General features: G+C 46.9%; 1 pseudogene; it reads right to left on the reverse strand.

Moving 5' to 3' along the window:
• Nucleotides 1-6,983: 6,983 nt before the first annotated feature.
• LOC145532268 (cytochrome c oxidase subunit FA4 pseudogene) lies at nt 6,984-11,498 on the reverse strand (annotated as a pseudogene).
• Between the last annotated feature and the right edge of the window lie 10,991 nt (nt 11,499-22,489).

The raw sequence follows: 22,489 nt of genomic DNA on the forward strand, positions 1-22,489 counted from the left end.
AAGGGACGTAGGATCAGCCTTCATTTTTAGAATAGTCACCAAGATCCATGCGAGGCTGTCCAATAGAACTGGTGATGGCATTGTTTTATAATACACGCTGTTCAAATGGCTGTTGAGCACTTGAAATGTGTCTAGTGCTGCTGAAACCAAACAACTTAGATTGGGACTCAAACCCAGTTGTGCTTCAGATGGGACATGAACCCACAATCTCTGCCTATGGAGCAGGCTCCAAGCACCAGAGATGAGTGGGTCTGTAGATGGAGGAATCTGGGCCCTAGATTGTGTAGGGCAGTGCCCTCTCTACCAACCTGCATTGCATTGTAACATGAACAAAAAATAAACTTTCATATTGTTAAGCCACTGAGATTTTGGAATTTGTCTACCACAGTAACTATTTTATATATATATATATATATATATATATATATATATATATATGAAAGAAATGGCAACCCACTCCAGTATTCTTGTCTGGGAAATCCCATGGACAGAGGAGCCTGGCAAGCTACAGTCGAAGCGGTCACAGGAGCTGGACATGACTTAGTGACTAAACAACAACAATAATATACATATGCTCTTTTTTCATATTCTTTTTCATTATAGTTCACCAAAGGATATTGACTATTGTTCCCTGTGCTATGCAGTAAGACCTTGCTGTTTATCCATTCTATATAGAATAGATTGCATCTGCAAATCCCAGCCTCTCCCTTGGCATCCGCAAGTCTGTTCTCTGTGTCTATTTCTGTTTTGTAGATAAGTTCATTAATGTCATATTTTAGATTTCACATACAAGTGATATCATATGGTATTTGCCTTTCCCTAATGAAACAGGAGGGAAAGGGGGCAGGGCACAACTTTTAAAAGAATGACATAGCCATTGAGGGTATGACATAAACTGGTTAGAACCCACTAGGTCCAAGATGGCAGAAGATTCAACTTCTAGCAGACCTTGAGCCTCATTACATGCTCATTGTAATTCACTGTTGTTGTTCAGTTGCTCAGTTTTGTCCGACTCTTTGTGACCCCATGGACTACAGCACACCAGGCTTTCCTATCCTTCACCATCTCCCAGAGCTTGCTCAAACTCATGTCCATTGAGTCGGTGATGCCATCTAACCATCTCATCCTCAAACCCAGTTGTGCCTCACAGGAGACTTGAACCCAGCTGTGCTTCAGATGGGACATGAACCCACAATGAACTGTGTAATTCCTTAGTTTACACTATATGACACACCCATCAGTGAGATGACAGGTCTGAGGCTGACCATAAAAGGCCAAAAATGGACAGTGGCCCGATTCCCAGAAATCTCCTCCCTTTATCCAAAATAGTTGGAATAACCTCCCCACTCATTAGCCTATGAAGTTACCTAGCCCATAAAAACTAACCACCCCATGTATCAGGGCCTCTTGCCTTCTGAAATGGCCAACACTCTGTGGAGTGTGTTTCTCTCTAAATATTGGGTTGGCCAGAAGGTTTGTTCACTTTTGTCCGGCTTAGTGCTTAGTTGTCTTTAACTTCATTTGAAACAGTTTTGTTAGACTGTGACAGCTGCTGTATCAGTGTGCATTAAAAAAACATCAAAATTGGTGAATTTTTGTGTAGCCATTTTAATATTGAAGATGGAAGAAAAAAGTCACATTTTCTTCATATAATGCTTTATTATTTCAAGAAAGGTAAAGATACAATTGAAATGCAAAAAAAAAAAAAAGATTTATGCAGTGTATGGAGAAGATGTGACCAATCAAACATGTCAAAAGTGATTGTGAAGTTTCGTGTTAGAGACTTTTTTTGCTGGGTGATGCTCCACAGTCAGGTAGACTGGCTTAAGTTAATAGCAATCAATTGAGACATTGAGAACAATCAACGTGATACCATGCGGGAGATAGCCAACATACTCAAAATATCCAAATTAAGCTTCGAAAATCATTTGTACCAGCTTGGTTATGTTAATCACTTTGATATTTCGGTTCCACATAACTTACTTGAAAAATACTTTCTTGACCGTATTTCCACATGTGATTCTCTATTGAAATGTAATGAAAACTTTCTGTTTTTAAAGCAAATTATGATGGGCAATAAAAAGTGGATACTGTACAATAATGTGGATGGAAGAGATTGTAGGGCAAGTGAAGTGAACCACCACCAACCGTACCAAAGCCCAGTCTTCATTCAGAGAAGGGGATGTTGTATACATGTTGGGATTGGAAGGGAGCTCCTTCTGGAAAAATCAAGTGATTACTTTCAACAAGTACTGCTCTCAGACCAATTGAAAGCAGCGCTCAGTGAAAAACATCCAGAATGAGTCAATAGAAAACCCATAATCTTCCATTAGGATAGTGCAACACCACATGCTTCTTTGATGACCAGGCAAAAACTGTTACATTTTGGCTGGTAAGTTCTGATTCATCTGCTGTATTTGCCAAACATTGCACCTTTGGATGTCCATTTATTTTCATCTTTACAAAATTATCTTAAAATTTTTTTAAGTCTTTACTGAATTTGTTACCATATTGTTTCTGTTTTATGTTGGGTTTTTTTTTTTTTTTGGTCATGAGACACTTAGGATCTTAGCTCCTCAGCCAGAGATCAAATGCGCAGCCCCTACACTGGAAGACAAAATCTTAACCACTGGACCACCAGGGAAGTCCCTACAAAATTCTGTTAATGGAAAAACTTTCGATTCCCTGGAAGATTGTAAGAGGCACCTGGAACAGTTTTTTTACTCGAAAAGATAGAAAAGTTTTGGGAAGATGAAATGATGAAGTTGCCTGAAAAATGGCAGAAGGTAGTGGAACAAAATGGTGAATACATTGTTCAATAAAGCTCTTGGTGAAAACAAAACATATGTCGTTTATTTTTATTTAAAAAACATAAGGTACTTTTTGGTCAGCCCAATAAATTCTCTTCTTACCTATCACTTTGTCTCTCCCTGAATTCTTTCTGCAATGAGACATAAAGAACCTGAGTTTTATTAGGTTCTGAGACCAGGAATGTGAACTCAACTAAAAAGCAATGGTTTCTGGCTCAGTTTAAGTCCTGGGATGTGGGTTTAAACCCCAATCTGAGGTGCATGGTTTTATTAAGACCCAGAAAAAAACTTTGGGACTGCACTGGTGGTCCAGTGGTTAAGACATCATGCTTCCACAGCAGGGACACAGATTTGATCTCTGGTTGGGAAACTAAGATCTCACATGTCTCTTGGTGTAGCGAAAAAAAAAAGAGGAAACTTTGACCTTCCCCCTAACTGCCTAAAATATTTAGATAGAGCTATCAGCATAGATATCTGCAAAGAATGTGAGCTAGGTGTGGTGGGGGGAAATTCCAGGAAGTGCCAAGAGATCAGAGTCCTCTCTCTGCCCCATTGTCTCTGCTTGGCACAGCAAACATTTGTTTACCAAACATGTACTTTTCTGTCTATTTCAATGGCCTTCTTCCTTTTTTTTTTTTAAAAAATGTTTGTTTATTTATTTGGCTGTGTTGGGTCTTGGCAGCACTTGGGATCTTTATGTAGCACACTCTTTTTGTAGGTCTTTTTGTTGTGGTGCACAAGCTGTCCAGTTGTGGCTCACGGGCTTAATTGCCCCTCCGCATGTGGGATCTTCGTTTCCCAACCAGGGATCCAACCCAAGTCCTCTGCATTGGGAAGCAGATTCTTAATCACTGGACCACCAAGAAACTCCTGCCTTCTCCCTTTTTGAAATTCCAGACCCCTACCCCAACATCCTCCCTTATCTTTAGCTGACGATGGTATTTAAAGTGAGTATTTCAGCCGTTGTGTTGAGTTACTCAGTTTTCCCAGGGCCTCTCCCACATATGTTGTTGTGGTTTACTCAGTCGTGTCCGACTCTTTGCGACCCCATGGACTGTAGCCAGCCAGGCTCCTCTGTCCATGGGATTTCCCAGGCAAGAAAACTGGAGTGGGTTGCCATTTCCTTCTCTAGGGGATCCTCCCCACCCAGGGATCGAACTCAAACCTCCTGCATTGGGAGGCAGATTTTTTTTTACCACTGGAGCCATCATTACATGTTATTAAACTTGTTTGATTTTCTCTTGTTAATCTCATGTCAATTTAAATCTTAGGTCAGCCAGGAGAACCTAGAAGGGTAGAGGAAAATTCCTTCCTCCCCTGAAACAGAGTTCCCCTGCCGAGTTTATGATTAACCTCTATCCAAAACGTGGTGCTCTTTCTTGTCTCACACCCGTTCCCCTCAGGATTGAGGAGTATCAGAGAAAAACAGGGAATGAAACTCTCCTGAGTACAAAAGCCTCTCTGTGTTGCCAGGTTCCTGTTTATAGAAAATGGCTTTAGTCTCCTAGGGCTGCGCTGAGTTCCAAAGAGCAGGCACAAGCATTACCAACTAGGGAAGTGAGGGATCGTGAAACAAAGGAAAAGCAGTTAAGCGAGGAAATAATGACAATAATTCAGCTATAAAACAGAGTCCTAGTTCCTCTTTAAGGGACACACGTAACCATCTGACACATATCTTGGAGCTGTTCTGCAGGAACTAAGGTCCCCACCCAGGTGGAGGGTGGTGACTCCGTGCTGAGACCAAAAGGTAGATCGCAGATGGGTCAGTTGGAAACGGGAGGTTGAGGATGGAGCTTGATGACATTCCTGGAACGCCACCTCACCAACCGATCAGAAGAACGTCAGGCACTCTGCAGCCCTCTCCCCGAGTGTTGCCTTGAAGGACCCTTCCCTGAAAGCTATCAGGTAGTCTGGGTCTTTTGAGCACAAGCCGCCCATTCTTGGTGGGCTCTACAATAAATGCTATACTTTCCTTCACCACAACCCTATGTCAATACCTTGATTTGCTTCCTGTGGGCCAGCAAATCCAAGTTTGGTTTGGTAACACCCTGACACCAGTCTTCCCTGGGGGCTCAGTCGGTAGAGGCTGCCCCCAATTCGGAAGACCTGGGTTCAATCCCTGAGTCGGGAAGATCCCCTGGAGAAGGAAACGGCAACCTACTCCAAAATTCTTGCCTGGAGAATTCCATGGGCAAAGGAGCCTGGTGGGGCTACAGTCCATGGGGTCACAAAGAGTCGGACATGACTGAGTGACTAACACTGTCACTTTCTTTCACTGACATCAGCCAAGATCCCAACCCCGACCTAGCTTAGCCTAGAGCTTTACCAAGAAGATGTGAACCTGCTGCAAATAATAGACCCCTGGGTGGCTCAGCTGGTAAAGAATCTGCCTGCAATGCGGGAGACCTGGGTTCGATCCCTGGGTTGGGAAGATCCCCTGGAGAAGGGCACAGCTACCCGCTCTAGTATTCTGGCCTGGAGAATTCCATGGACTACAGTCCATGGGATCACAAAGAGTCGGACATGACTGAACGATTTTCACTTCCCTTCACTTCACTTGTGTATGTGTGGCTTAAACAGAGAGGGATTTACAGGTCTCAGACAGGAAGCTGAGACTGCAAAGCATGGTCTGGGGCTCAGTTACACCATCAGGGACCCTGGTTTTTGTCCCCTTCTCTCTCTGCCTCCTTTTGTATGGAGGCCTTTGTCCTCATGTCTGTTGCAGCGGCTACACCTCCCAATGGGACAAAGGGGAAAGGGCACAAAGCTAGGCCAGCTGAGTTTATTCTGTTTCAAAAGCTTTATTAGAAGCTCCACCCCATGACTTCTGCATCATCCTATTGTCCAGAATGGGTCACATGACCACCCCTGACTCATCACTGAGTCGGGGGGAGGTGGGGTGGAGATGGCGGCTAGCTCAACCAGGTGATATCTGGGCCCCATTTCTGCAGCCTCATGTGTCATTTAGGCCAATAAATATTTATTGTGCACCTTCTGTCTGCCAGGTCCTGGGCAGGGTGCTGGAGGCAGTCACAGAGATGAGTCAGATGTAGCCCCCACTCTACCCTGTTCTGGCGGTGGCAGTGAGGGTGGGGTGTCTTCTCCTGTCCCGGCTTTGGTCACCCGCCCTCTGCATGACCAGGACCACTGCTGTGACTGGAGGTGGATGGGCGCTATGATGGAATATCATTGTGGGGAGTGACCCTTCATGTAAGGTGGATGGCTCCGATAAAGGCAGCTTGGTTGGACCACCAGAAGGTGGCCTTGGGTTGTTCTAGGAGAAGCCCTGGTTGGAGCGGAAGGTCCCTGGTGGGGGCTGTTTGTCCCATCTGCCCTCGTAGCCCCTCAGTGGTGTCCTGCTCCCCGACCTGCACAGTCTGTGGGTACCTATGTCTAAGACTCCTGCGTTTAGAGACTTGCCATGTAAGACATTGTGGGAGGTGGGGTTGGTGGTCTCTGGACAGCACTCTGCTCCCTCCCCACCCAGGCATGGACCCCAGGCCTCATGGACTTCTCTCCCCATAACCCCCTCTATTCCTTCCCCTGTTCTAGCCTCTGGCGGGGAGGCCTTTTCTCTGACAACACATTTTTGTCTCCTTTGATTGTTCCATCTCAAGTTTCTAGAAACTTTGCCCAAAACGATCTTTCCCGGGGCCATAGACACCACTGGAGGAAAGGGTCACATAACAGAAAAACAGTTTAGGGATGAGGAGGGGGTAGTAATGATCTCTGGTGTCCTTGGCCCACAGCGGCTTGAGGCAGGGTTTCTGGTTTCTGGCCAGAGACTGAAATCCCGCTGCGGCAATGAGAGTGCTGAATGCTGGCCACCAGGGCCCGGTGGTCATGACAAAAGCCCGTCAGATGTGTAGAAATGAATTTCCACATAGAAATGGAAAGTAGTGAAACAACTAAAGCGTTTATTAGGAGGAGAAAGGGTGCGCGTGGATAGACACACGGGTGTTTATCAGAGAGTTGTGCCCTCATGGTAGTTTGACTCACTTTTTTTTTTTTTTTAAGTTTCAGACTATTTATTAATCAGCGTAAACCACAACACATTACACCAACATGATTGCATGCACTTAGAGGGGAAATATTTCCTGGTTAAGTGGAAAATTGTGTGGATGGCTTCTGGAAGACCTTCATTCTAAGCAGCTTTATAGTGAAACGTTTCATTTAGAAGTCTGGACCCTCTTTCTTCAGTTTGCTATAATCTACATTCACAGAGTAGAACTTGTACTGACCATCAGGACCCAGTTTGTTCCACTTGTTGTTCAGTTGCTCAGTTGTGTCCGATTCTTTGTGACCCCAGGGATTGCAGCACGCCAGGCTTCCCTGTCCTCCACCAACTCCTGGAGTTTGCACAAACTTATGTCCACTGAGTGGGAGATGCCATCCAACCATCTCATCCTCTGTCTTCCCCTTCTCCTGCCTTCAGTCTTTCCCAGCATCAGGGTCTTTTCCAATGAGACGGTCCTTCGCATCAGGTGGCCAAAGTATTGGAGCTTCAGCTTCAACATCAGTCCTTCCAATGAATATTCAGGGTTGATTTCCTTTAGGATGAACAGATTTGATCTCCTTGCTGTCCAAGGGACTCTCAAAAGTCTTCTCCAACACCACAGTTTGAAAGCATTAATTCTTCAGCGCTCAGCCTTCTTTAGGCTTCCCTAAGAGCTCAGTTGGTAAAGAATCTGCCTGAAACTCAGGTTCAATTCCTGGGTTGGGAAGATCCACTGGAGAAGGGATAGGCTACCCACTCCAGTATTTTTGGGCTTCCCTTGTGGCTCAGCTGGTAAAGAATCTGCCTGCAATGCGGGAAACCTGGGTTTGATCCCTGGGTTGGGAAGACCCCTGGAGAAGAGAATGGATACCCACTCCAGTATTCTGGCCTGGAGAATTCTATGGACCCTATAATTCTGGGTTCGCAAAGAGTCGGACACGACTGAGCAACTTTCACTTCAGCCTTCTTTATGGTCCAACTCTCACATTCTTACATGACTACTGGAAAGACCATAGCTTTGACTAGACAGACCAGGGTTCCAGTTTGTTCTAGGTTTCTGGATTATTCTTCCTGTCCCAACTGACATCAGGATTGAACAAGGCCAGGTGCAAGACATACAATGATGCTCTAGTACCTCCTGCTCCAATAAATATGAAGAAGGGGATCAAGCTAGGATGCTTCTTGGCCTGACCGACGGTCTGGCAGAGTGTGGTTGCAAAAGAGGCCTCGAGTCCAAACAGAGAAAAAATCTAACCTGCAAGGCCAGGGATTAAAGTCTCTACCTGAATCATTTTTTTTTTTAATTATCTATTTTTAATTGAAGGATAATTGCTTTACAGTATTGTGTTGGTTTCAACATCAACATGAATCGACCATAGGTTTACCCATGTCCCCTCCCACTTGAACCTTCCTCCCATCTCCCTCCCTATCCCACCCCTCTAGGCTGGGACTGAGCCCCAAGCCCCTGTCTGTGTTCCCTGAGTCATACAGTAAATTCTCATTGGCTATCTATTTTACATATGGTAATGTGTGTTTCCATGTTACTCTCTCCATACATCCCACCCTCTCCTTCCTGCCCCTCAGCCGTGTCCATAAATCTGTTCTTTGTGTCTGTGTGTCCATTACTGCTCTGCCGACAGGCTCATCAGTACCATCTTTCTAGATTCCATATAGATGCACTAGTATGCTTCTCTGGTGGCTCAGATGGTAAAGCATCTGCCTGCAATGTGGGAGACCTGGGTTCGATCCCTGGGTTGGGAAGATCTGCTGGAGAAGGAAATGGCAACCCACTCCGGTATTCTTGCCTAGAAAATCCCATGGATGGAGGAGCCTGGCGGGCTACAGTCCATGGGGTTGCAAAGAGTCGGACACGACTGAGCAGCTTCACTTTCTTTTCTTTCTTTCTATAGGATATTTGTCTTTCTCTTCTGACTTACTTCACTCTGTATAAGAAGCTCTAGGTTCATCCACCTCCTTAGGACAGACTCAAATTCCGTCTGAATCACTTTCGCGGGGCATTTCTTCTGGGTTTCCCTTGGCCCGTCATTTTGCTTTGCCAGGTGCTGAGGCTATATTTGGTGTATATCTCAGGGCCCTTCCATGTGTGCATGCACATCTCTTAATCAAGATGGATTCTAGCAAAGAGCCTGACGGGCAGGTTGACATCACTTACTATGGAGTGGTGCCCCCTCCCTTTTTGACCTTCAAGGAGCCTTTCTGTGCATGTATAGTTAGGAAGGTCTCCTTGATCTCGAGAATGAGAAATATGTGGTCTCTGTGTCTTATCTGGGCAAGGCTCAACTCTACTCTGGCTCCTGCTATCTTGGATCATCTGTCCACAGGGCACGGCTGACCAGCCTGGGGTCCACGTAGCTCCTGCCTCAGTACAGCAGCTGCTCATCTTTCAAAGCTATCGTCAGATCTCAGGTGTACAAGCCACAGTTCAGGGGTTGCTGGTGGTGGAGGAGAGAGGCCAGAGTCATCTGTAGCCCGAGGGAGTGGACCAGGGTGAGGGCGTGATGAAGCAAGACCTGGAGATGAGCTCTAAGGGAAAAGGCACTACTTTTCAGGGGTCAGGCATATGAGGTTGGGTGTGTGCATGCGTAATGCATGAACATATGGAGGTCAGTCGGGATGGTGTTCTATTTATTTATTTTTTTTGCTTTCTCATCAATTTTATTGGTAAAATTCACACACCGCCAGTTGGATGGTTTCTAGTCTATTCAAATCTACGTAAGCATCAGCACAGTTAACTTAAGACCGTGCTCATCATCCACACGGAAGCCCCAACCCTGCCAGCAGTCAGTCCCCAACTCCAGCTGGGATGTTTCTGAATGCAGCCGTCAAAACCACAAACCCACCCGCGGTGGCATAAGCAGTAGATTGCTGTTTCCTCTGACAGGAAGTCCAGTGGTTAGCAAAACCAAAGCACCACTGATTTCTCCCAGGACTCAAAGTCCATTCTCTGGTTTGCTGGTTTGTCCTGTGCCTTTGCTCTGTGGGCCCCTCCTGGTCCCAAGACGGTGACAGCAGCTCAGGCAGTCGTGTGTCCTCACAGACAAAACCTCAAGATGGGCTGCAGATGGCTTTATCTCCTGGTCTCTCTCTTATCCTTTGGGGGAAGATGTTTTCCCAGAAACCCCAGAGACCAGGAAAGCAAGGTCTGGTACTTCCAGGCTGGGGTGTGGGAGGCAAGCAGGGTCTCTCCAGGGAGGAGGAAGGGGGAATGGCTATTGGTCCAAGCTGCAGGGCCTGCTGCTTGATGTGGGAGCATTTGCGGGTGGAGCAACTGCTGCGTGCAGAACCCAGGCCAAGGTGAACGCGGTTACCAGGCTGCGGACTTGGTTTCTAACCTTGAATGAGCTGCAGGCAGTTACAGCGTCAGATCTGTGTTTGACAAAGATGGTGAGAGTGGGGACTTCCCTGGTGATCCAGTGGCGAAGACTCTGTGCTCCCAAGGCAGGGGTCCCCGGGTTCGATCCCTGGTCAGGGAACCAGATCCTATATGCTGAAGTCGAAACTAAGAGTCCCCACACCACAAGTAAAGATCCTGCATGCCTCAACTAAGACCTGGTTCAGTCAAAAATAAAGATAGTGAGAGTCGACCCAGTGACTGCAAGGTCCGAGGCTGTTGCAATTATTTACGCAAGAGCTGGAGTCTGTGCAGCGTCAGGGGCTGCCGTGGGCATTATACGTTGTGGAGCTCGGAGAATGAGGGGAGAGGAACCTTCCTTCTCTGGGGCGTTCTCCTTCCCGAGAAGCTGCTCCTTCAGGTCTCCTTTCCTGCCGCCTCCTCCTCGCCTCTCGTCCACCTGTAATAGAAGGGCTCCCCCGGGCTTGTCCTGGGCCCTCTTTCTCCTCCATCAACACCCACATCCCAGGTGGTCTCTCTCATCCAGTCTCGTGGGTTTAAATGCTATTTATATGCCAAGTGTGCGTGCTAAGTCTCTTCAGTCGTTTTCCAACTATTTACGACCTCATGGACTGTAGCCTGCCAGGCGAGTCTGTCCATGGAGTTCTCCAAGCAGGAATATTGGAGTGGGTTGCCATGCCCTCCTCCAGGGGATCTTCCCAACCCCGGGATCAAACCTGCAGCTCTTGTGTCTCCTGCTTTGGCGGGCGGGTTCTTTACCACTAGCACCAGCTGGGAAGCCCCAGTGACTCCCAAATGGGTGACTGACTCTGACTCTTCCCTGAACTCTGGGTCGTGTGCCTGCCATCTCCCCTCAGAGGCCACGGGCCTCTCCTGGGCCTCCTCCTCCCAAATCCCCTCCCATCTTCACAGACGCCGGAACCACTAGGCATGCCAAGACTCAGCCCAAATTCATTTTCTCTCATCCCACATTCTGTCTGTGGGCAAATCCTGAGTCTGTCCCACTCCTCCCCGGCCCCTCCCACCTTCCCCAGACCCCTTTGGCGACCTCGAAACTGGCCTCCCTGCCTCCCCGTGGTCCCCAGACCCAGTCCGTTTCCCTCACAGCAGCCAGAGGTTGTATTATTCTTATATTTTTTAACTTATGGGAAATTTCAAACACACACAAAAGAAGAGAGTAAGACAATAACCTCATGTGTTTACCACTCCGTTTCTTTCATTAATAAAATACGCCCAACCAGAACGATGTCTTTACAGTATAAGTTTGGTGAATTTCCCCTCCTGCTTAACCTCAAGTCAGATTCCTTACCAACCTCATCCTTAACCTTTTTCTTCCTCACTCCGGCATCCTGACCTCTGCTGATCCTGAGACATGGTACGGTGACCTCAGGGCCTTTGTACTGCTGGGTTTGGGGTTTTTTTTGGCCTGGATAACTCTTCTTTCAGATCTTTGCTTGCCTGGCTTGTTCTCAACCTCAAGGTATCCACCATTTGGAGTGAACAAATGTTAGCACTTGGTCATTAGGGCTTCTGAATATTTGAAAATAGAAAAAGAAGAATGCATTGCAGGTGAAGCTGAAGTTCCCTCTGAGTCTCACCCTCCTTCATCTGCTGCTCTAGGGAACCCGCTACCATCACGAATGGGCAGGGACCTTCTAGGTCTTTCTTTGGCCGGAACATGCAGCATGTGGGATCCTAGTTCCCCGACCAGGGATTGAACCTGAGCTCCGTGCTTCCAAGGCCTTGGAAGCACAGAGCTTAACCCCTGGACCACCAGGGAAGTCCCTAGGTCTTGTTTTTAAAAAAAATATTTTCACTATACTTGTGTCCAGAACAGCATATAAGACTGCTTAATGGGTTTGAAAAAATTATACACATGCTATCATTTCACAGCTATTACTCTGTAACTTTCCCCTCTCACGTGACACTATGTTTTTCAGACCTGTCCATGCTGACGCATATAGATCACATTCATTTTAACCACTGCTTAGTCATCCCTGAGCCCGATATACCCAGTGTATTTATTCATTTTCCTAGTGATGGAAAAAATGCTGCCACACGCAGTCTTGCACATGTTTTTTCATTCACAGATGAATGCTTCTGGAAGGAGTGCCTTTCAGGCTGGGGTGTGCAACCCTTGAGGGGGTGGTGAAGACAATCCAATCGGTTGTGAAATAGGATGGGGAGAAACAAAGGTGCAGTAAGGGTAATTGCTGTTTTGTTAACTTCGCGTTTCAGTTTCCCATGTCTGAGTAATGGCGGCTTTGTACAGGACCCTTCTCACCACTCTCAGGGTCTGAAAAAACAACAGGGAACTGTGGGGTCAGAGATGGGCAGAGTCCGATGCTCTGGTAGCCCCGTGAACTTATCCATGCCCGGTGTAGCGTCAGACTTTCTTTGTTTTTGCAAATGAGTTATGAGATAGTATCTAGCTGTGGTTTTAATTTTGCATTTCCCTCGCTTACTAACAAAGTCGAACATATTTTCCTACATCCTTGGCTCTTTGGTTTTTTTTTCTCCTGTGACTTGCCTTTGCCTAGGTGTTCTACTGAGTCACTTGATTTTATCTTACTGATGTGTAGGCGTTCCTTAGATATTCTGTGTATTCTGACTACTTGTCCTTGGACTGCTTGATGGGTTGCACACATTTCTTTCAGGCTGTCGCTACCTTTTGGCTTTGCTCCAGCTCTCTCTACACCAGGTCCAGCAACAAGAAGTTTATCAGTGACTTGGGCCAGGGCAGTGGCCAGGGCAGTGGGGAGGCACGGGCAGAAGCTATATGGCCAGTGAGTGCTTGGTGGCTGCACTACTTCTTTCAAAAATATGGCTTAAATGATTAAGTGAAGGGGCAGTGAGGAACATTTTTCTTTCTTTTATTGCAGGATCTCAGTTCACCAGGGATTGAACCCCAGGTCATGGCAGTGAAAGCACCCAGTCCTAACCACTAGACCACCAGGGAACTCCCCAAATTGTATACACTTAATGTTTACAGTTTGGTGTTTTGGTATACATACACATTCTGAAACGATCGCTACAATCCAGCTAAACAACATTTCTGTCACCTCTACAGTTAGCGTGTGTTGATAAGATGTAATTAAATCTAGCCCCTTAGCAAGTCTCAAGTACACAATGCAGCATCGTCAGCTGTCATCGCCATGCTGTAGGTTAGATCTTTGAACCTTATTCATCTTGTATAACTGAGACTTTGTACCCTCTGATACTGGAGTGGGTTGTCATTTGCTCCAACCTCAGCCTCTGGCCACCGTCTTTACACTTTCTGTTTCTAAGAGTTCAGCTTTGTTCGATTCTATATGGAACTGAGGTCATGAGGTATTTCTCTTTCTGTGTCTTGCTTATTTCTCTTAGAGTAGTGTCCTCCAGCTCCATCCACGTGGTCACATCTCACACGTGGGAATGTAAATGAGTGAAGCCATTCTGAAACACAGGATGGAGGTTCCTCAGAAAATTAAACTTAGAACTACATTAGGATCCAGCAATCCCACTTCTGGGTATGGCTGCAAAGGAATCGGAATCAGGATTGTGAAGAGACCCATTGTAAAGAGACCCATCTATACTCCCAAGTTCACTGCAGTGTTATTCACAGTAGAAATGGAAACACCCTAAATGTCCTTTGATGAGTGTGTGTTTAGTCACTTCCGTTGTGTCTGACTCTTTGCCACCCTATGGACTGTAGTCCACCAGGCTCCTCTATCCATGGGATTTTCCTGGCAAGAATACTGGAGTGGGTTGTCACGCCCTCCTCCAGGGAATCTTCCTGACCCAGGAAACGAACCCACGTCTCCTCTGTTCCCTGCATTGGCAGGGGGGTTCTTTACAACTGAGCCACCTGGGAAGCCCCCTTTTGATGGACAGAAGGAGCAAGTAGGGAGAGGAGTTGCTGAGGAAGGGTAGGGAGTGGATGGGTGGGGGAAGATCCCAGAGAGAAGTCTAGGAGACCTGGCAGAAAACAAGAGTGTGAAACACATTGGTTCTGCATAAATTGATTAATAAATGAATGGGTGAAAATTATATTTTCCATTGTTGTTTTTTGTACCATGCAGTATGACTTTACAATCTGTTGTAGGCATTGATGTGCTTTTTTCCCCATTTATCCAAACTTTTTTTGGGGGGTGAATGTTTTTCAACAATGGGATAGTTTCACAACTTCATATCCTTTTAAAGAACTCTTTTTAAAGCATTTTCATTCATGCTTGTGTGCAATAAAGTTTTTGCATTAATTTTAAAGTAGCAATGACCCTTTTCAATATGGTCATTTTCTTTTTTAAAAATTTTACAACCTAGTCTTGGGCTCCAAGTGAATTGCTTGAAAGTGGTTTGATTGCAGTGAATAGTTCCACGTATTGGTTTACAAATTAACAAAATGTGTGCCCTCAGGGGGTGATTTCTTTGTAGAAATTTGTACATATTTGAAAGCAATCTGTAGCTTATTTTGTTTTTTTTAAAAAATCCTTGCATTCCTTTGCACCTGTGGACGCTGACTTCACTCACTCATGAGCTCCCAGGCATTGGTGCATGGCCAGGTACTGGGCAAAGCATTTCACAGACATTATTTCATCGGCTCCTCCCCAAGGCCTCACCTGGCAGATTCTATATATAAACTATGTACCAGCTTTACAGATAAAAAGACCTGGGGCGGGAGCTTAGATTTATGATTAAGTGGTAGAGGTTAGTTCAGTTGCAAGTCTGTCCTCTAATTCCAAAAACCTTTTCCCTTAGTCAGGATAGGTTCTTCAGTTCAGTTCAGTTGCTCAGTTGTGTCTGACTCTTTGTGACCCCATGAACCGCAGTACGCCAGGCCTCCCTGTCCATCACCAACTCCCAGAGTTTACCCAAACCCATGGCCATCAAGTCGATGATGCTATCCAGCCATCTCATCCTCTGTCGTCCCCTTCTCCTCCTGCCCTCAACCCTACCCAGCATCAGGGTCCCTTCCAATGAGTCAGCTCTTCGCATCAGGTGGCCAAAGTATTGGAGCCCCAGCTTCAACATCAGTCCTTCCAATGAACACCCAGGACTGATTTCCTTTAGGATGGACTGGTTGGATCTCCTTGCTGTCCAAGGGACTCTCAAGAGTCTTCTCCAACACCACAGTTCAAAAGCATCAATTCTTCGGCGCTCAGCTTTCTTTATAGTCCAACTCTCACATCCATACATGACCACTGGAAAAACCATAGCCTTGACTCTACGGACCTTTGTTGGCAATGTAATGTCTCTGCTTTCTAATATGCTATCTATGTTGGTCATAACTTTCCTTCCAAGGAGTAAGCGTCTTTTAATTTCATTTCTGCAATCACCATCTGCAGTGATTTTGGAGCCCAGAAAAATAAAGTCAGCCACTGTTTGCACTGTTTGCCTATCTATCTGCCGTGAAGTGATGGGACCTGATGCCATGATCTTAGTTTTCTGAATGTTGAGCTTTCAACCAACTTTTCCACTCTCCTCTTTCACTTTCATCAAGAGGCTCTTTAGTTCCTCCTCACTTTCTGCCATAAGGGTGGTGTCATCTGCATATCTGAGGTTATTGATATTTCTCCCAGCAATCTTGATTCCAGCTTGTGCTTCCTCCAGCCCAGCGTTTCTCATGATGTACTCTGCATATAAATTAAATAAGCAGGGTGACAATATACAGCCTTGACGTACTCCTCTTCCTATTTGGAACCAGTCTGTGTTCTTCAGCTTTCATCAGTTTTTAATGATCATTTTTGCATTTTCAATCAAACCATCTTTAGAAAGTAAAAAAAAAAAAAAAAAAAGCAAATCACAGTAAGTTTGAAGGCATATTTATCAATTTTGCGTTCTTCCTCAGAAGAAAAAAAATGAAGATTTGAAATAAAGTGAGGTTTTCATGTTGGAACGAGGAAGAAAAACTATTCGTCCCAACATTTCTCAGCCGTTTCGCCTCCAGCAACTCAGGCAGGATGGGACCTGCGCCGGGCGAGCTCCTCGGGATGACGTAAGGTTGTTGTCGCAGGCTGAGAAGGGACAAAATCAGCCACAGAAAACTTTCCATCAGTTTGCGCAGCGCGCTCAGGTGCGTTGGGCCCCTGCGCCCCCGGTGTTTGCTGCCCCCTTGCGGTCGTGCCGCCGTCCTGCACCCTCAGGGAGAGCACCTGGGAGCCTTTGGGACCGGGAGGGAGGTGACGCTTCCTGCCTCTCTAGGCCTGAGTGCTGGGCTGAGGAGGCCAGTCTCTCCGGAGAGGGATCAGGCCCGGGGAATGGCGCCCCCTGGCGTTTGACAATGCTGCTGCTGCTGCTGCTAAGTCGCTTCAGTCGTGTCCGACTCCCTGCGACCCCATAGACAGCAGCCCACCAGGCTCCGCCGTCCCTGGGATTCTCCAGGCAAGAACACTGGAGTGGGTTGCCATCGCCTTCTCCGTTTGACAATGCAACGGTCACTAATAGTTGCCTTCTCCCACTTGGTCCTTCCTGTGAGGAAGGGGAGATGTGGTCTAACATCACTTAGCACATTAGTGCATGCATGGCCTTGAACCTAGGTGTTAGGCGGGGAAGAGAAAGGACTGAAGGGCTCCCTGCTGAAGGATCCAAGGTCGGGGGCGGGGAGGGCGCGGGCTTCTTCTGCAGCAGCTCCTCTGCTCTCATCCCAGCCTGGCAAGTGGGGATCTCTGAGGCCATTACTCATTCATTCATTTATTAATTCAACAGATACTGGGTTGGCCAAAAACTTGGTCTGGGTTTTCCTGTAGCATGTGTGTGCCTGTGTGCTCAGTCGACTCTTCCGACCCCCTGGACTGTAGCTCACCCGGCTCCTCTGTCCATGGGACTCTCCAGGCAAGATTACTGGAGTGGGTTGCCATTCCCTTCTCCACGTGATCTTCCCAACCCAGGGATCAAATCCACGGCTCCCACATTGGTAGGTGGGTTCTTCACCACAGAGCCAGCAGGGAAGCTCACATTTGAAGATCTAATTGGCTTTATTCAACAACTCATGAGTAGGGTAGCATCCCATCAAGCAATCAGAAAGGTGCTCTGAGGAGCTGTACAAAATGGAAGGTTTTTATAGACAGAAGGGGGCGGGAACATGGAAGTATACACAGTGGACGAGTTCACTTCAGTCGCTCAGTCGTGTCTGGCTCCTTACGACCCCATGGACTGCAGCACGCCAGGCTTCCCTGTCCATCACCAATTCCCGGAGCCTACTCAAACTCATGTCCATCGAGTCGGTGATGTCATCCAGCCATCTCATCCTCTGTTGTTCCCTTCTCCTCCTGCCTTCAACCTTGCCCAGCATCAGGGTCTTTTCTAATGAGGCAGCTCTTCGAATCAGGTGGCCAAAGTATTGGAACTTCAGCTTCAACATCAGTCCTTCCAATGAATATTCAGGGTTGATTTCCTTTAGGACTGACTGGTTTGATCTCCTTGCAGTCCAAGGGACTAGTTAGGCAGGGTCATCTTCCCTTAGGGGAAGTCAGGGAGTCTAAGGCAGATTACCTTACTAGTGCTCACCAAGTAATTCCAGACTGATTGGTTTAAAACACCACTCTTGAGAAAGGCTGAAATTATAATTGTTGTTGCTTTTTAGTTGCTAAGTCATGTCTGACTCTTTGTGACCCCATGGACTGCAGCACGCCAGGCTCCTCTGTCTTCCACTATCTCCTGGAATTTGCTTCAATTCATGTCCATTGAGTCAGTGATGCCATCAGGTTAGGTAGTAAGTCTTGGTGGCACTTAGCACAAGTGACTCCATTTTGGGCCTGTTGTTTCTTTTCAACAATTCCACTTTGATCAAACTCTCAGCCTAACTGAGAAATGTGATCAAAATTTAAGGCACCACTCACCTAGTGCTCTGTAGTTCTCACCACTTTTGTTGATGCTGCTTTGTTGCTGACTCTCTGTGCTATTCACAGTTCACAACTCCAGGCTCACTATTTTTCAGTCGATCATTTGCTTTGTTCCGCTTTTGAGGTCCAGTCTTAGGGAGATTGACTTGCTGATTAGAGGCTGTGAATATGCATTTAAAGCTTTAGAGAGAATATGCAATGTACCAGAGATATTATTTTAACTACAAGTGGTATAATTCCCAGTGTTAAGAATGCACTTGGGAGCCGTGAGTCTCCAAGACCCAAACCAGTCAAGATCAAATTAATCAAAGGAATACCCCATTGAAGCAATCACCTTTAAAAGCCAATGGTTTGCTCAGGGATCTTACGTAACTGAATTTTGGCTTCCCCAGAAGTAGTAACTCTAGGTACGGTAGGTGATGCTGGCCATAGAGCAGCTCAGCTAAAAGATAATTCTGTTATCAAGAACAACTTTGGCCAGAGAGGCTAAGGATCTTTGCTGGGTAGCCAGTGTCTTAGAAACACAATCTGCAATGTCTTAAGAGTTAAGGAGAGGTTTCTGATTTTACTTCCATTGTATTTACTCCTAAGCCAGGGCTCCTTTGTGCTTCCCTGATGGCTCAGCAGGTAAAGAATCCATCTGCAATGCAGGAGACACAGGAGGCTTGGGTTCGATCCCTGGGTCAGGAAGATCCCTTGGAGAAGGAAATGGCAACCTCTTCCAGTATTCTTGTATGAAAAAAATCCCATGGACAGAGGAGCTTCGTGGGCTAGAGTTCAAGGGGTCACAAAGAGTTGGACATGACTGAGCAACTAAACACCCCTCCTACACACACACACACACACAAGGGTCATTCAGGATTTTTAGTGCATATGGGGGAAGAAACTTCTAGCCTGAAATAAAAAATTGTTCTAAATTCCAGAGCTTAACCCCTCTAGCAATGGCCTGAGAGATATGAATGATGCCATTATCTTTCCAGGCCAATGCCAGGGTAAAGGAGAGGAAAAAGAGAGAGTTTCATGTTTTGTTTTGTTTTTGACCAAGCTCTGTGGCATGCAGGATCTTAATTCCCCAACCAGGGATCAAACCTGAGCCCCCTACCTTGGGAGCTCAGAGTCTTAACCACGGGACTGCCAGGGAAGTCCTGAGTTTCATGTAAAGCATCAAGTCTTGATCTGGTGTCTTGAGTGGAAGTAGTCTACTTTCATGTCTAACTACTTCTCTTCCTGGTCAATTTGATTTGGACGTCTCCAGTGTTTTGCACAGGACCTATCGATTTTGCAGCTTTTTGGCTTCTGAGATTCCTGTTAGCAGTTGTTTTTACTGGACCCTGTCCAGCTCAAGCTGGACCCAGCCCAACTCCAGCTGGTAACCACCAAGAATTCCCATGGAACTCTGGAGTGGGGGAAAAGCCTTGAACCAAAGACCTCAGCTAAGTGAAGATGGCAATTCCAAATAAATGGGGAACTACAGTGGCTACCGCATTTCCCGGTGTGGAATTTGGGGAAGGAGTTCAAAGAAATGGGAAACTGCAGACTAAATCACCAGCAATTCCCAACATGAAATCCAGGGACAGCATCAAGAACTGAGGTTTCCAAACAAAAGGGGAACTGACTAGAAAACCAATTAGACCAGGCGCTTGATGCAAAGAGAGCAGAGTTCACAACTATGATGAACTTCCTCTGGCCTCAGAAATGGTGAGAAAAAGACAGTGCAGTCAAAAAGGGGTTTGCCGGCACCACGCCTGTCTTTCTCGTTGTCCATGAATGCCATCAGAAGAAGTTCACTTTGGATCCCACCACTGCCACCAAATCTGTTAATAGTCAAAATTCAATTGAGTACACTTGATGATCGAATTGGCTTTATTCAATAATTCTTGAACAGTCTGCATCCTGCTTAGCAGTTAGAGAGGAGCTCCAAGGAGCAGAACAGCAGTACAAAAGGGAGGCTTTTATAGGCAGGAGGAGGGCGGGACAAGGAAGTTAGAGGGTGAATTATTTCAAGTCAGGTCACCTTCTCTTAGAGGAAAGCAAAAACTCCAGATGAATTGGCTTAAAATTCCACTCCCAGGAGAGGTTGAAATTGCAATTAAGATAAATATTAAGTCCTGGGCTTCCCTTGTGGCTCAGCTGGTAAAGAATCCGCCTGCAACTCGGGAGACCTGGGTTTGATCCTTGGGTTGGGAAGATCCCCTGGAGAAGGGAAAGGCTGCCCGCTCCAGTATTCTGGCCTGGAGAATTCCATGGACTGTATAGACCATGGGGTCTCCAAGAGTCGGACATTGAGAGACTTTCACTCGCTCGCTCACTCACATTAAGTCCTGGTGGGGCTTAGCACAAGTGACTCCCTGTTGGGCCTGTTGTTTCTTTTTAACACATTATTGATTGGGGGATTTTTGTAGAAACTGACGCCTGTGGCCAGTGATTTGTTGTTGTTGTTCAGTCGCTCAATCGTGTCCGACTCTTTGAGACTCCGTGGACTGCAGCGTGCCAGGCTTCCCTGTCTTTCACCATCTCCTGGAGCTTGCTCAAACTCATTTCCATTGAGTTGGTGATGGTGATGCCACCCATCTTGTCCTCTGTCGCCCCCTTCTCCTCCTGCCTTCAATCATTCCCAGCATCAGGATCTTTTCCAGTGAGTTGACTCTTCCCATCAGGTGGCCAAAATATTGGAGCTTCAGCTTCAGCATCAGTACTTCCAATGAATATTCAGGGTTGATTTCCTTTGATCCCCTTTGCAGTCCAAAGGACTCTCAAGAGTCTTCTCCAGCACTGTATTTTGAAAGCATCAATTCAAATGTGGGCATTTAAATGTGGACATTTATTAATACAAAATCAACTGGTTTGATAAAGATAACCATCATATTTTAAAATAACAATACGAATACAAGTTAAAATAACTGTAAACTGTGATTCTTTTTTAAAAATTAATTAATTAATTTGTGCTTCGTCTTACTCGCAGCATGTGGGATCTTTAATTTCGACATGTGGGATCTAGTTCCCTGACTAGGGATTGAACCCAGGCCCCCTGCATTGGGTGCACGGAGCCTCAGCCACTGAACCACCAGGGAAGTTCCACTGTGATTCTTTTGAGTGCAAACTAATGGTCACCCAAAGAAGAAACAAACCCTCCTTGCAAGCTCAGTCATTCAGGTGTGCCCGACTCTCTGCGACTGCATGGACTGCAGCCGGCCAGGCTCCTCTGCTTGTGGGATTTTTCAGGCAAGAACACTGGCTGCTGCTGCTGCTGCTAAGTCGCTGCAGTCGTGGCCGACTCTGTGCGACCCCATAGACGGAAGGCCACCAGGCTCCCCCGTCCCTGGGATTCTCCAGGCAAGAACACTGGAGTGGGTTGCCAGTTCCTTCTCCAGCAGGGCACTTTATGCTCCACCCATACTGAATTGTTGGAATCATGCTGTTTCTTCTGCCCATACCACCTTTCACACTTCCTCCTCCGGAAAGCTCCCACCCATTCTTCAAAACTTAGCTCAAGGAGGCCTTTTTGAACCCCAGCTTCCCCTCAGGGCTAGAGTGTGGGGGGGACTGTAGAGGGTGGTGGGGGAGGGGTAAGGGCAGCGGACGGAGCAGAGGGACTTTGCACCCTCCTCGGACTGGACCCCAGCTGTCGCCCCGGGAGCGGAAACAAATGGCTGAACGGGACCCGTCCTGGGCAGGGGTCACCTCTGACCTTCCAGGGACTCTTTATGGCGGGTTGTGTCCTGCACGAGGGTCCTTGCGGAGAAAGGGAGACTGCAATTGTGCCCTGCACTCACGGGCCACCAGAGGGCGCGCTTTTAAAAAATTTCTAAACGGCATGAGAGCCTCATCCTTGCAGCATCTCGGGGCACCTGCTGGGACCCAGACAGGAAAGCATTGTAGGAAAGGCTGTGATCAAGGTTCTGGATTCTCCCAGAATTCTAAGACTTTGACTCTGATCCACGGCTTCCAGAAACCTCTCTTCCATGCAGCCTGTGGCCCCTGAGGGGTCTCGCTCAGCAAATTGCCCCCTTTCCCTCTCTGAATGGCTCTCTCCAAGACCCTCTGAAGCGGTTTGTGGGCACATTTTCTCTCCCCTGCTCTCCTCTGAGTCTCGGAAGCCACTGACACATCACTCAGATCGGAGAATAAAGGTTACAGCTGACTTCTCTGCTTTGTGACGGGACCAACCTTTTAGCAAAATGCAAGAAGGATGGGTTGGGGTTAGGTAGGAGCTTCCAGATTTGGGCGGCTGAGGCTTCCATCTGCCTTCAAGCGTTCTGTCACCCGCGGCCCTGGGGTGAAGATGTCTATCTCCGAGGTCTCTGATCCTTCAGGGTTTGGAAGGATGTGGGAAGGTACAGCATCTTTGTGCTGCCTTGGCTGCCTGTGCTGGGTGGACCAGAAGTTTGTGGAGTTGATGTTGCCAGGAGCAGCCTCCCATTAGGAAGATGACAGGATGCAGAAGACAAATACTCCAGTTCTTGTGCAGTGATGGGGCAGGAGGCAGGGA

This window comes from Giraffa tippelskirchi, chromosome 13 (assembly GCF_054371585.1).
Source record: "Giraffa tippelskirchi isolate mGirTip1 chromosome 13, T2T-mGirTip1v1.2.pri, whole genome shotgun sequence".
NCBI classification, from domain to species: domain Eukaryota; kingdom Metazoa; phylum Chordata; class Mammalia; order Artiodactyla; family Giraffidae; genus Giraffa; species Giraffa tippelskirchi.